This window comes from Oncorhynchus gorbuscha, linkage group LG09, assembly GCF_021184085.1.
Source record: "Oncorhynchus gorbuscha isolate QuinsamMale2020 ecotype Even-year linkage group LG09, OgorEven_v1.0, whole genome shotgun sequence".
Classification (NCBI taxonomy): Eukaryota; Metazoa; Chordata; class Actinopteri; order Salmoniformes; family Salmonidae; genus Oncorhynchus; species Oncorhynchus gorbuscha.
The window spans coordinates 35424425-35440458 of record NC_060181.1 but is presented as its reverse complement, the minus strand read 5'-3'; positions in this window follow the sequence as shown (position 1 = coordinate 35440458).

Sequence of the window (16034 nt, the reverse complement as noted above, 5' to 3'; positions counted from 1 at the left end):
ACAATGTGTGCAAAAGGCATGAGGAGGTAGGCGAATAATACAATTTTGCAGATTAACACTGGAGTGATAAATGATCAGATGGTCATGTACAGGTAGAGATATTGGTGTGCAAAAGAGCAGAAAAATAAATAAATAAAAACAGTATAAAAACAGTATGGGAATGAGGTAGGTGAAAATGGGTGGGCTATTTTCCTATAGACTATGTACAGCTGCAGCGATCGGTTAGCTGCTCGGATAGCTGATGTTTGAAGTTGGTGAGGGAGATAAAAGTCTCCAACTTCAGTGATTTTTGCAATTCGTTCCAGTCACAGGCAGCAGAGTACTGGAACGAAAGGCGGCCAAATGATGTGTTGGCTTTAGGGATGATCAGTGAGATACACCTGCTGGAGCGCGTGCTACGGATGGGTGTTGCCATCGTGACCAGTGAACTGAGATAAGGCGCAGCTTTACCTAGCATGGACTTGTAGATGACCTGGAGCCAGTGGGTCTGGCGACGAATATGTAGTGAGGGCCAGCCGACCAGAGCATACAAGTCGCAGTGGTGGGTGGTATAAGGTGCTTTAGTGACAAAACGGATGGCACTGTGATAGACTGCATCCAGTTTGCTGAGTAGAGTGTTGGAAGCCATTTTGTAGATGACATCGCCGAAGTCGAGGATCGGTAGGATAGTCAGTTTTACTTAGGGTAAGCTTGGCAGCGTGAGTGAAGGAGGCTTTGTTGCGGAATAGAAAGCCGACTCTTGATTTGATTTTCGATTGGATATGTTTGATGTGGGTCTGGAAGGAGAGTTTGCAGTCTAGCCAGACACCTAGGTACTTATAGATGTCCACATATTCAAGGTCGGAACCATCCAGGGTGGTGATGCTAGTCGGGCATGCGGGTGCAGGCAGCGATCGGTTGAAAAGCATGCATTTGGTTTTACTCGCGTTTAAGAGCAGTTGGAGGCCACGGAAGGAGTGCTGTATGGCATTGAAGCTCGTTTGGAGGTTAGATAGCACAGTGTCCAATGACGGGCCGAAAGTATATAGAATGGTGTCCTCTGCGTAGAGGTGGATCAGGGAATCGCCCGCAGCAAGAGCAACATCATTGATATACACAGAGAAAAGAGTCGGCCCGAGAATTGAACCCTGTGGCACCCCCATAGAGACTGCCAGAGGACCGGACAGCATGCCCTCCGATTTGACACACTGAACTCTGTCTGCAAAGTAATTGGTGAACCAGGCAAGGCAGTCATCCGAAAACCGAGGCTGTTGAGTCTGCCGATAAGAATATGGTGATTGACAGAGTCGAAAGCCTTGGCGAGGTCGATGAAGACGGCTGCACAGTACTGTCTTTTATCGATGGCGGTTATGATATCGTTTAGTACCTTGAGTGTGGCTGAGGTGCACCCGTGACCGGCTCGGAAACCAGATTGCACAGCGGAGAAGGTACGGTGGGATTCGAGATGGTCAGTGACCTGTTTGTTGACTTGGCTTTCGAAGACCTTAGATAGGCAGGGCAGGATGGATATAGGTCTGTAACAGTTTGGGTCCAGGGTGTCTCCCCCTTTGAAGAGGGGGATGACTGCGGCAGCTTTCCAATCCTTGGGGATCTCAGACGATATGAAAGAGAGGTTGAACAGGCTGGTAATAGGGGTTGCGACAATGGCGGCAGATAGTTTCAGAAATAGCGGGTCCAGATTGTCAAGCCCAGCTGATTTGTACGGGTCCAGGTTTTGCAGCTCTTTCAGAACATCTGCTATCTGGATTTGGGTAAAGGAGAACCTGGAGAGGTTTGGGTGAGGAGCTATGGGGGGGGCGGAGCTGTTCGCCGAGGTTGGAGTAGCCAGGCGGAAGGCATGGCCAGCCGTTGAGAAGTGCTTATTGAAGTTTTCGATAATCATGGATTTATCGGTGGAGACCGTGTTTCCTAGCCTCAGTGCAGTGGGCAGCTGGGAGGAGGCGCACTTGTTCTCCATGGACTTCACAGTGTCCCAGAACTTTTTGGAGTTGGAGCTACAGGATGCAAACTTCTGCCTGAAGAAGCTGGCCTTAGCTTTCCTGACTGACTGCGTGTATTGGTTCCTGACTTCCCTGAACAGTTGCATATCACGGGGCTATTCGATGCTATTGCAGTCCGCCACAGGATGTTTTTGTGCTGGTCGAGGGCAGTCAGGTCTGGAGTGAACCAAGGGCTGTATCTGTTCTTGGTTCTGCATTTTTTGAACGGAGCATGCTTATCTAAAATGGTGAGGAAGTTACTTTTAAAGAATGACCATGCATCCTCAACTGACGGGATGAGGTCAATGTCCTTCCAGGATACCCGGGCCAGGTCGATTAGAAAGGCCTGCTCACAGAAGTGTTTTAGGGAGCGTTTGACAGTGATGAGGGGTGGTCGTTTGACTGCGGCTCCGTGGCGGATACAGGCGATGAGGCAGTGATCGCTGAGATCCTGGTTGAAGACAGCAGAGGTATATTTGGAGGGCCAGTTGGTCAGGATGACGTCTATGAGGGTGCCCTTGTTTACATAGTTAGGGTTGTACCTGGTGGGTTCCTTGATGATTTGAGTGAGATTGAGGGCATCTATCTTAGATTGTAGGACTGCCGGGGTGTTAAGCATATCCCAGTTTAGGTCACCTAACAGAACGAACTCTGAAGCTAGATGGGGGGCGATCAATTCACAAATGGTGTCCAGGGCACAGCTGGGAGCTGAGGGGGGTCGGTAAGCAGGCGGCAACAGTGAGAGACTTGTTTCTGGAGAGAGTAATTTTCAAAATTAGTAGTTCAAACTGTTTGGGTATGGACCTGGAAAGTATGACATTACTTTGCAGGCTATCTCTGCAGTAGACTGCGACTCCGCCCCCTTTGGCAGTTCTATCTTGACGGAAGATGTTATAGTTGGGTATGGAAATCTCTGAATTTTTGGTGGCCTTCCTGAGCCAGGATTCAGACACGGCAAGGACATCAGGGTTAGCAGAGTGTGCTAAAGCAGTGAGTAAAACAAACTTAGGGAGGAGGCTTCTGATGTTGACATGCATGAAACCAAGACTATACTATATGAGTTCTAGATGGTTCATTCTCATTGAAAGCACGTCTATGAAGCGTAGATTATTCAATGTGTGCTATTTCTATGCTTCCCATTCTTACATTTTGTTTTTGCTTTACTTAGGTTTTGCACACCTGATCAAACAGGTGAAAATACAATATTTCCTGTTATGGAAAATATATTTCACAGCGGTTTAGATGGTAAAATTATTCTCTACTACACCAGGGCTCACCAACCCTGTTCCTGGAGAGCTTCCCTCCTGTAGGTTTTCACCCCTACCCAAATTGTATTAAAACTGATTCACATTATCAACCATGTAATTATTAGAATCAGGTGCGCTAGATTAGGGTTGGAGTGAAAACCTACAGGATAGTAGCTCTACAGGAACAGGGTTGGAGTGAAAACCTACAGGACAGTAGCTCTACAGGAACAGGGTTAAAGTGGAAACCTACAGGACAGTAGCTCAACAGGAACAGGGTTGGAGTGAAAACCTACAGGACAGTAGCTCTACAGGAACAGGGTTGGAGTGAGAACCTACAGGACAGTAGCTCAACAGGAACAGGGTTGGAGTGAGAACCTACAGGACAGTAGCTCAACAGGAACAGGGTTGGAGTGAGAACCAACAGGACAGTAACTCTACAGGAACAGGGTTGGAGTGAGAACCTACAGGACAGTAGCTCTACATGAACAGGGTTGGAGTGGAAACCTACAGGACAGTAACTCAACAAGAACAGGGTTGGAGTGAAAACCTACAGGACAGTAACTCTACAGGAACAGGGTTGGAGTGAGAACCTACAGGACAGTAGCTCTACAGGAACAGGGTTGGAGTGAAAACCTACAGGACAGTAACTCTACAGGAACAGGGTTGGAGTGAGAACCTACAGGACAGTAGCTCTACAGGAACAGTTTTGGAGTGAAAACCTACAGGACAGTAACTCTACAGGAACAGGGTTGGAGTGAAAACGTACAGGACAGTAGCTCAACAAGAACAGGGTTGGAGTGAAAACCTATAGGACAGTAACTCTACAGGAACAGGGTTGGAGTGAAAACCTACAGGACAGTAACTCTATAAGAACAGGGTTGGAGTGAAAACCTACAGGACAGTAACTCAATAAGAACAGGGTTGGAGTGAAAACCTACAGGACAGTAGCTCTACAGGAACAGGGTTGGAGTGAGAACCTACAGGACAGTAGCTCTACAGGAACAGGGTTGGAGTGAAAACCTACAGGACAGTAACTCTACAGGAACAGGGTTGGAGTGAGAACCTACAGGACAGTAGCTCTACAGGAACAGGGTTAGAGTGTAAACCTACAGGACAGTAGCTCTACAGGAACAGGGTTGGAGTGAGAACCTACAGGACAGTAGCTCTACAGGAACAGGGTTGGAGTGAAAACCTACAGGACAGTAACTCTACAGGAACAGGGTTGGAGTGAGAACCTACAGGACAGTAGCTCTACAGGAACAGTTTTGGAGTGAAAACCTACAGGACAGTAACTCTACAGGAACAGGGTTGGAGTGAAAACCTACAGGACAGTAGCTCAACAAGAACAGGGTTGGAGTGAAAACCTACAGGACAGTAACTCTACAGGAACAGGGTTGGAGTGAAAACCTACAGGACAGTAACTCTATAAGAACAGGGTTGGAGTGAAAACCTACAGGACAGTAACTCAATAAGAACAGGGTTGGAGTGAAAACCTACAGGACAGTAGCTCTACAGGAACAGGGTTGGAGTGAGAACCTACAGGACAGTAGCTCTACAGGAACAGGGTTGGAGTGAAAACCTACAGGACAGTAACTCTACAGGAACAGGGTTGGAGTGAGAACCTACAGGACAGTAGCTCTACAGGAACAGGGTTGGAGTGTAAACCTACAGGACAGTAGCTCTACAGGAACAGGGTTGGAGTGAAAACCTACAGGACAGTAACTCTATAAGAACAGGGTTGGAGTGAAAACCTACAGGACAGTAACTCAATAAGAACAGGGTTGGAGTGAAAACCTACAGGACAGTAGCTCTACAGGAACAGGGTTGGAGTGAGAACCTACAGGACAGTAGCTCTACAGGAACAGGGTTGGAGTGAAAACCTACAGGACAGTAACTCTACAGGAACAGGGTTGGAGTGAGAACCTACAGGACAGTAGCTCTACAGGAACAGGGTTGGAGTGAAAACCTACAGGACAGTAACTCTACAGGAACAGGGTTGGAGTGATAACCTACAGGACAGTAGCTCTACAGGAACAGGGTTGGAGTGTAAACCTACAGGACAGTAACTCTACAGGAACAGGGTTGGAGTGAAAACCTACAGGACAGTAGCTCAACAAGAACAGGGTTGGAGTGAAAACCTACAGGACAGTAACTCAATAAGAACAGGGTTGGAGTGAAAACCTACAGGACAGTAGCTCTACAGGAACAGGGTTAGAGTGAAAACCTACAGGACAGTAGCTCTACAGGAACAGGGTTGGAGTGAAAACCTACAGGACAGTAACTCAATAAGAACAGGGTTGAAGTGAAAACCTACAGGACAGTAGCTTTACAGGAACAGGGTTGGAGTGAACCTACAGGACAGTAACTCTACAGGAACAGGGTTAGAGTGAAAACCTACAGGATAGTAGCTCTACAGGAACAGGGTTGGAGTGAAAACCTACAGGATAGTAGCTCTACAGGAACAGGGTTGGAGTGAAAACCAACAGGACAGTAACTCTACAGGAACAGGGTTGGAGTGAAAACCAACAGGACAGTAACTCTACAGGAACAGGGTTGGAGTGTAAACCTACAGGACAGTAGCTCTACAGGAACAGTTTTGGAGTGAAAACCTACAGGACAGTAACTCTACAGGAACAGGGTTGGAGTGAAAACCTACAGGACAGTAGCTCAACAAGAACAGGGTTGGAGTGAAAACCTACAGGACAGTAACTCTACGGGAACAGGGTTGGAGTGAAAACCTACAGGACAGTAACTCTAAGAACAGGGTTGGAGTGAAAACCTACAGGACAGTAACTCAATAAGAACAGGGTTGGAGTGAAAACCTACAGGACAGTAGCTCTACAGGAACAGGGTTGGAGTGAGAACCTACAGGACAGTAGCTCTACAGGAACAGGGTTGGAGTGAAAACCTACAGGACAGTAACTCTACAGGAACAGGGTTGGAGTGAGAACCTACAGGACAGTAGCTCTACAGGAACAGGGTTGGAGTGAAAACCTACAGGACAGTAACTCTACAGGAACAGGGTTGGAGTGATAACCTACAGGACAGTAGCTCTACAGGAACAGGGTTGGAGTGTAAACCTACAGGACAGTAACTCTACAGGAACAGGGTTGGAGTGAAAACCTACAGGACAGTAGCTCAACAAGAACAGGGTTGGAGTGAAAACCTACAGGACAGTAACTCAATAAGAACAGGGTTGGAGTGAAAACCTACAGGACAGTAGCTCTACAGGAACAGGGTTAGAGTGAAAACCTACAGGACAGTAGCTCTACAGGAACAGGGTTGGAGTGAAAACCTACAGGACAGTAACTCAATAAGAACAGGGTTGAAGTGAAAACCTACAGGACAGTAGCTTTACAGGAACAGGGTTGGAGTGAACCTACAGGACAGTAACTCTACAGGAACAGGGTTAGAGTGAAAACCTACAGGACAGTAGCTCTACAGGAACAGGGTTGGAGTGAAAACCTACAGGACAGTAACTCAATAAGAAAAGGGTTGAAGTGAAAACCTACAGGACAGTAGCTTTACAGGAACAGGGTTGGAGTGAACCTACAGGACAGTAACTCTACAGGAACAGGGTTAGAGTGAAAACCTACAGGATAGTAGCTCTACAGGAACAGGGTTGGAGTGAAAACCTACAGGATAGTAGCTCTACAGGAACAGGGTTGGAGTGAAAACCAACAGGACAGTAACTCTACAGGAACAGGGTTGGAGTGAAAACCTACAGGACAGTAACTCTACAGGAACAGGGTTGGAGTGAAAACCTACAGGACTGTAGCTCAACAAGAACAGGGTTGGAGTGAAAACCTACAGGACAGTAGCTCTACAGGAACAGGGTTGGAGTGGAAACCTACAGGACAGTAACTCAATAAGAACAGGGTTGGAGTGAAAACCTACAGGACAGTAGCTCTACAGGAACAGGGTTTGAGTGAAAACCTACAGGACAGTAGCTCAACAGGTACAGGGTTGAAGCCATGCTCTTACACTATACTTCTTTGTTTTATCACATAAAAATAAGTTAGGTGAACTATTAGAATTTTTAGCAACCAGGAAATGGTGTATTGATTTCTGCATAATGCATCTTTAAATGTCATATTATATAGACATGGTTACAGTCAACTGGAATTTAATCACTCAGCATTATTTGAAACAGATTGTCATTTAAGAATTGGTCCTTCATTCTGTGGAATTTTCTTTAAAATAATAAAAAAGAATGAATTATGAAATGCAGTTTGATTCCTAGGATTTGAGCCCATTACAAAAAGGGAGAGGTATGCTGAAATATTTTCATTTTACATAGTTGTAAGGGATGTGTAACTGGTGGCAGCGAAGTCAGACCCTGGAGAGCAGAACTATGTAATAGCTAGAGCAGTTAAATGTCAAAACCAACAGCATAAAGAAATAACCTAATCGGGTACAAAACCCGACGTGCACCAGTATCAATGTGCACAAGCACTTACAGAAACAATTCCACACAAAGACATGGGGGGGAACAGAGGGTTAAATACACAAGACTTACTGAGGGAAATGAGAACCAGGTGTGTCGGAAAAAACAAGACAAAACAAATGAAAAATGAAAAGTGGAACGACGATGGCTAGAAGACAGGTGACACCGAACACCAAACGCTGCCCGAACAAGGAGAGGAACCAACTTCTGTGGAAGTCGTGACAGTAACCGTCTGTTTCGCGCATAGCGAAGTTATTAATTACACTTTGGATGGTGTGTCAGTAAACCCAGTGACTACAAAGATACAATGATTCTTCCTAACTCAGTTACCGGAGATAAAGGAAACCGGTCAGGGATTTCTGTCATGCAGGTGAAAGAGGACCCAAAAGCGACTTGGCGAAAACAGAGTCTTTAATCCAGTAAAGTAAATACAAACAAAAAACACAACTTTCACTCGAAATGACGAGGACAAACTGGAGACTCGATCTTGAACAGCAGGTGAACAGCAGGTTGCCTCGGGAAGGCACTTGAACCAGACAGACTCAGACACCTGCTCACCACGCAGCATCTGAGGAAAACACGACACGACAGGGCGATACACAAACACAGCACGGTGAATTCTAGACAAGGAACCGACAGGACAGGAACGGAACACAAAGGAAGAAATAGGGACTCTAATCAGGGGAAAGGATCGGGAACAGGTGTGGGAAGACTAAATGATTGATTAGGGGAATAGGAACAGCTGGGAGCAGGAACGGAACGATAGAGAGAAGAGAGAGCGAGAGAGTGAGAGAGGGAGGGGGAGAGAGAGGGATAGAAAGAGGGAAAGAACCTAATAAGACCAGCAGAGGGAAACGAATAGAATGGGAAGCACAGGGACAAGACAAGATAATAAATGACAAAACATGACAGTACCCCCACTCACCGAGCGCCTCCTGGCGCACTCGAGGAGGAATCCTGGCGGCAACGGAGGAAATCATCAATGAGTGAACGGTCCAGCACGTCCCGAGACGGAACCCAACTCCTCTCCTCAGGACCGTAACCCTCCCAATCCACTAAGTATTGGTGACCCCGTCCCCGAGAACGCATGTCCATGATCTTATGTACCTTGTAAATAGGTGCGCTCGACAAGGACGGGAGGGGGAGGGAAGACGAACGGGGGTGCGAAGAAAGGGCTTAACACAGGAGACATGGAAGACAGGATGGACGCGACGAAGATGTCGCGGAAGAAGCAGTCGCACAGCGACAGGATTGACGACCTGGGAGACACGGAACGGACCAATGAACCGCGGAGTCAACTTACGAGAAGCTGTCGTAAGAGGAAGGTTGCGAGTGGAAAGCCACACTCTCTGGCCGCAACAATACCTTGGACTCTTAATCCTGCGTTTATTGGCGGCTCTCACAGTCTGTGCCCTGTAACGGCAAAGTGCAGACCTCACCCTCCTCCAGGTGCGCTCACAACGTTGGACAAACGCTTGAGCGGAGGGAACGCTGGACTCGGCAAGCTGGGATGAGAACAGAGGAGGCTGGTAACCCAGACTACTCTGAAACGGAGATAACCCGGTAGCAGACGAAGGAAGCGAATTGTGAGCGTATTCTGCCCAGGGGAGCTGTTCTGCCCAAGACGCAGGGTTTCTGAAAGAAAGGCTGCGTAGTATGCGACCAATCGTCTGATTGGCCCTCTCTGCTTGACCGTTAGACTGGGGATGAAACCCGGAAGAGAGACTGACGGACGCACCAATCAAACGACAGAACTCCCTCCAAAACTGTGACGTGAATTGCGGGCCTCTGTCTGAAACGGCGTCTAACGGGAGGCCATGAATTCTGAATACATTCTCGATAATGATTTGTGCCGTCTCCTTAGCGGAAGGAAGTTTAGCGAGGGGAATGAAATGTGCCGCCTTAGAGAACCTATCGACAACCGTAAGAATCACAGTCTTCCCCGCAGACAAAGGCAGACCGGTAATGAAGTCTAGGGCGATGTGAGACCATGGTCGAGAAGGAATGGGGAGCGGTCTGAGACGACCGGCAGGAGGAGAGTTACCCGACTTAGTCTGCGCGCAGTCCGAACAAACAGCCACGAAACGGCGCGTGTCACGCTCCTGAGTCGGCCACCAAAAGCGCTGGCGAATAGACGCAAGAGTGCCTCGAACACCGGGATGACCAGCTAACTTGGCAGAGTGAGCCCACTGAAGAACAGCCAGACGAGTGGAAACAGGAACGAAAAGGAGGTTACTAGGACAAGCGCGCGGCGACGCAGTGTGCGTGAGTGCTTGCTTAACCTGTCTTTCAATTCCCCAGACTGTTAACCCGACAACACGCCCATAAGGAAGAATCCCCTCGGGATCAGTAGAAGCCACAGAAGAACTAAACAGACGGGATAAGGCATCAGGCTTGGTGTTCTTGCTACCCGGACGGTAAGAAATCACAAACTCGAAACGAGCGAAAAACAACGCCCAACGAGCTTGACGGGCATTAAGTCGTTTGGCAGAACGGATGTACTCAAGGTTCTTATGGTCTGTCCAAACGACAAAAGGAACGGTCGCCCTCCAACCACTGTCGCCATTCGCCTAGGGCTAAGCGGATGGCGAGCAGTTCACGGTTACCCACATCATAGTTGCGCTCAGATGGCGACAGGCGATGAGAAAAATAAGCGCAAGGATGAACCTTATCGTCAGACTGGAAGCGCTGGGATAGAATGGCTCCCACGCCTACCTCTGAAGCGTCAACCTCGACAATGAATTGTCTAGTGACGTCAGGAGTAACGAGGATAGGAGCGGACGTAAAACGTTCTTTTAGAAGATCAAAAGCTCCCTGGGCGGAACCGGACCACTTAAAACACGTCTTGACAGAAGTAAGAGCTGTGAGAGGGGCAGCAACTTGACCGAAATTACGAATGAAACGCCGATAGAAATTAGCGAAACCTAAAAAGCGCTGCAACTCGACACGTGACCTTGGAACGGGCCAATCACTGACAGCTTGGACCTTAGCGGAATCCATCTGAATGCCTTCAGCGGAAATAACGGAACCGAGAAAAGTAACGGAGGAGACATGAAAAGAGCACTTCTCAGACTTTACGTAGAGACAATTCTCTAAAAGGCGCTGTAGAACACGTCGAACGTGCTGAACATGAATCTCGAGTGACGGAGAAAAAATCAGGATATCGTCAAGATAGACAAAAACAAAGATGTTCAGCATGTCTCTCAGAACATCATTAACTAATGCCTGAAAAACAGCTGGCGCATTGGCGAGACCAAACGGCAGAACCCGGTACTCAAAATGCCCTAACGGAGTGTTAAACGCCGTTTTCCACTCGTCCCCCTCTCTGATGCGCACGAGATGGTAAGCGTTACGAAGGTCCAACTTAGTAAAGCACCTGGCTCCCTGCAGAATCTCGAAGGCTGATGACATAAGGGGAAGCGGATAACGATTCTTAACCGTTATGTCATTCAGCCCTCGATAATCCACGCAGGGGCGCAGAGTACCGTCCTTCTTCTTAACAAAAAGAACCCCGCCCCGGCCGGAGAGGAAGAAGGCACTATGGTACCGGCGTCAAGAGACACAGACAAATAATCCTCGAGAGCCTTACGTTCGGGAGCCGACAGAGAGTATAGTCTACCCCGAGGAGGAGTGGTCCCCGGAAGGAGATCAATACTACAATCATACGACCGGTGAGGAGGAAGGGAGTTGGCTCGGGACCGACTGAAGACCGTGCGCAGATCATGATATTCCTCCGGCACTCCTGTCAAATCGCCAGGTTCCTCCTGAGAAGTAGGGACAGAAGAAACGGGAGGGATGGCAGACATTAAACACTTCACATGACAAGAAACGTTCCAGGATAGGATAGAATTACTAGACCAATTAATAGAAGGATTATGACATACTAGCCAGGGATGACCCAAAACAACAGGTGTAAACGGTGAACGAAAAATCAAAAAGAAATAGTCTCACTGTGGTTACCAGATACTGTGAGGGTTAAAGGTAGTGTCTCAAATCTGATACTGGGAAGATGACTACCATCTAAGGCGAACATGGGCGTAGGCTTCTCTAACTCTCTGAAAGGAATGTCATGTTTCCGAACCCATGCTTCGTCCATGAAACAACCCTCAGCCCCAGAGTCTATCAAGGCACTACATGTAGCACCCGAACCGGTCCAGCGTAGATGGACCGACAAAGTAGTACAGGATTTTGATGGAGAGACTTGAGTAGTTGCGCTCACCTGTAGCCCTCCGCTTACAGATGAGCTCTGGCTTTTACTGGACATGAATTAACAAAATGTCCAGCAACTCCGCAATAGAGGCACAGGCGGTTGGTGATCCTCCGTTCCCTCTCCTTAGTCGAGATGCGAATCCCTCCCAGCTGCATGGGCTCAGACTCTGAGCCAGAGGAGGGAGATGGTTGCGATGCGGAGCAGGGAAACACCGTTGATGCGAGCTCTCTTCCACGAGCCCGGTGACGAAGATCTACCCGTCGTTCTATGCGGATGGCGAGAGCAATCAAAGAGTCCACATCTGAAGGAACCTCCCGGGAGAGAATCTCATCCTTAACCACTGCGTGGAGTCCCTCCAGAAAACGAGCGAGCAGCGCCGGCTCGTTCCACTCACTAGAGGCAGCAAGAGTGCGAAACTCAATAGAATAATCCGTTATGGACCGTTCACCTTGGCATAAGGAAGCCAGGGCCCTAGAAGCCTCCCTACCAAAAACTGAACGGTCAAAAACCCGAATCATCTCCTCTTTAAAGTTCTGGAACTTGTTAGAGCAATCAGCCCTTGCCTCCCAGATAGCTGTGCCCCATTCTCGAGCCCGGCCAGTAAGGAGTGAAATGACGTAAGCAACCCGAGCTCTCTCTCTAGAGTATGTGTTGGGTTGGAGAGAGAACACAATCTCACACTGCGTGAGAAAGGAGCGGCACTCAGTGGGCTGCCCGGAGTAGCAAGGTGGGTTATTAACCCTAGGTTCTGGAGGCTCGGCAGGCCAGGAAGTAACAGGTGGCACGAGACGTGACTCTGGAACTGTCCAGAGAGGTCGGAAACCTGAGCGGCCAGGTTCTCCACGGCATGGCGAGCAGCAGACAATTCCTGCTCGTGTCTGCCGAGCATGGCTCCTTGGATCTTGACGGCAGTGTAACGAGCGTCTGAAGTCGCTGGGTCCATTCCTTGGTCGGTTCCTTCTGTCATGCAGGTGAAAGAGGACCCAAAAGCGACTTGGCGAAAACAGAGTCTTTAATCCAGTAAAGTAAATACAAACAAAAAACACAACTTTCACTCGAAATGACGAGGACAAACTGGAGACTCGATCTTGAACAGCAGGTGAACAGCAGGTTGCCTCGGGAAGGCACTTGAACCAGACAGACTCAGACACCTGCTCACCACGCAGCATCTGAGGAAAACACGACACGACAGGGCGATACACAAACACAGCACGGAGAATTCTAGACAAGGAACCGACAGGACAGGAACGGAACACAAAGGAAGAAATAGGGACTCTAATCAGGGGAAAGGATCGGGAACAGGTGTGGGAAGACTAAATGATTGATTAGGGGAATAGGAACAGCTGGGAGCAGGAACGGAACGATAGAGAGAAGAGAGAGCGAGAGAGTGAGAGAGGGAGGGGGAGAGAGAGGGATAGAAAGAGGGAAAGAACCTAATAAGACCAGCAGAGGGAAACGAATAGAATGGGAAGCACAGGGACAAGACAAGATAATAAATGACAAAACATGACATTTATACTCTGCCTTGCGTACTATTGTTTGTATAGATGAACGTGGTACCTTTAGGCATTTGTAAATTGCTCCCAAGGATGAACCAGACTTGTGGAGGTCTACAATTGTTTTCTGAGGTCTTGGCTGATTTCTTTTGATTTTACCATTATGCCAAGCAAAGAGGCACTGAGTTTGAAGGTTGGCCTTGAAATACATCCACAGGTACACCTCCAATTGACTCAAATTATGTCAATTAGCCTATCAGAAGCTTCTAAAGCCATGACATCATTAGCTGGCATTTTCCAAGCTGTTTAAAGGCACAGTCAACTGTGGCATATTCTAGCCTGTATGTGAATATTCTTTATTCCTTCATTCTCTGTATCTTTACAGAACCATCCCCATGTTTACCTCCATGTTCATCTCCAGTGTGTATAAATAAAGTTCATGTGTGTGTCAACTCTCGGGTTGCCTTATTCCCCTTTAAAGGCGAAGTCAGTGGGTCACAAACCAGCAAACATGTAGAGCCGGGTCACTCTCTTTCATTAATATCAACACGAAACGAAGTTGATTGATTCATGAAAAGTGATGAACAAAGTTCAGATTTCAATAGGACAAGTTGGTCAGGCGTGCTTGGCATACGTTGTTATTATATGCTGTTGAATACTAGCTTTTAGTTATACAGTTGGACAGCTATCATCTACTGTATTGTTGAAGGCCTGTACAGATCTCACACCAAGTGCGGAGATGCATATCCATAGATTTGAATGCAAAGTAGAGAAGAGCAAGAACAAGTCTCTCACCGTTGCCACCTGCTATAGACCCCCCTCTGCCCCCAGCTGTGCTCTGGACACCATATGTGAACTTATTGCCCCCCCATCTATCTTCAGAGCTCGTGCTGCTAGACGACCTAAACTGGAACATACTTAACACCCACAGCCATCCTACAATCTAAGCTTGATGTCCTCAATCTCACACAAATTATCAATGAACCTACCAGGTACCTCCCCAAAGCCGTAAACACAGGCACCCTCATAGATATCATCCTAACCAACTTGCCCTCTATATACACCTCTGCTGTCTTCAACCAAGATCTCAGCGATCACTGCCTCGTTGGTAGCATCCATAATGGGTCAGCGGCTCATGTTTCATGAGCTGAAATAAAATATCCCAGAAATGTTCCATGCATACAAAAAAGCCTATTTCTCTCCAATTCTGTGCAGAAATTTGTTTACATCCCTGTTAGTGAGCATTTCCTCTTTGCAAAGATAATCCATCTATGTGACAGGTGTGGAATCAAGAACCTGATTAAACAGCATGATCATTACACAGGTGCACCTTGTGCTGAGGACAATACAAGGCCTCTCTTAAATGTGCAGTTTCGTGAAACAACACAATGTGTCTAAGTTTTGGGGGACCTTGAAATTGGTATGCTGACTGCAGGAATGTCGAGCAGAGCTGTTGCCAGATAATTTAATGTTCATTTCTCTACCATAAGCCACCTCCGTCATTTTAGAGTGACAGTACGTCCAACCGGCCTCACAACCGCAGACCATGTGTAACCATGCCAGCCCAAGAACTCCACATCTGGGGTCTTCACCTGCAGGATCGTCTGAGACCAGCCACCTGGACAGCTGATGAAACTGAGGAGTATGTATGTCTGTAATAAAGCCCTTTTGTGGGGAAAAACTCATTCTGATTGGCTGGGCCTGGCTCCCCAGTGGGTGGGCCTGGCTCCCAAGTGGGTGGGCCTATGCCTTCCCAGGACCACCCATGGCTGCACCCCTGCCCAGTCATGTGAAATCCACAGAGTAGGCCTAGTCAATTTATTTAAATTGACAGATTTCCTCAGTAAAATCTTTGTTGTATGTGTATAGTATTGACTACTTACTAGCAACACTCAGTTTGGTCCCTCCACCAAAAGTCCACCACAGTGATTGAGTTTGACTTACTTGTGTACAAAGACCCTCACACACCTTTCGTATACACCTTTTCTATTAATATACTGTCCATACACACCATCATACAAAAATATTTTTTTATTCCAGACTCAATATCTAGAAGGTGTTCTTATGTTTTTTTTCCTGATCTCATTACCTTGTCAGGTAAAACTGGGTCCTATCTGGAGGCTATGACAATTTTTTTAAATGATAGATAGCTTCCCTTTTCGTCTGTGCAATGACTATAGGGCTGGGTTTTTTCTTGTCGGATCATGTGAATTGGAAACACTCCTGGCCTAAGGTGAATTAAACATTTTCAAACAACCACAAATCTTGTTATTATTCATTCTGAATCTGATATCAAAAAGGGCCTGAGACACATGAGGCAACAACAACTTAAATGACTTGACCTTTATTTTATCAGGGAGTCACATTGAGACCAAGGTTTCCTTTGCAGATGAGCCCTGAATTACAGAAATGACAAAAAAATATATATACATCAATGTAAATACAAAAAGCAAGCAGAAAGGAACACAGACGTAAAAAACAAACGCATTCATCTGTCACGCCATGATTCACCTGTCTTTCTGATTGTCTCCACCCTCCTCCAGGTGTCTCCCATCTTCCCCATTATCCCCTGTTTCTCTGTCTGTCTGTTGCCAGTTCGTCTTGTTTGTCAAGCTTACCAGCGTTTGTCGTCTCAGCTCTTGTTTTATTCCTAGT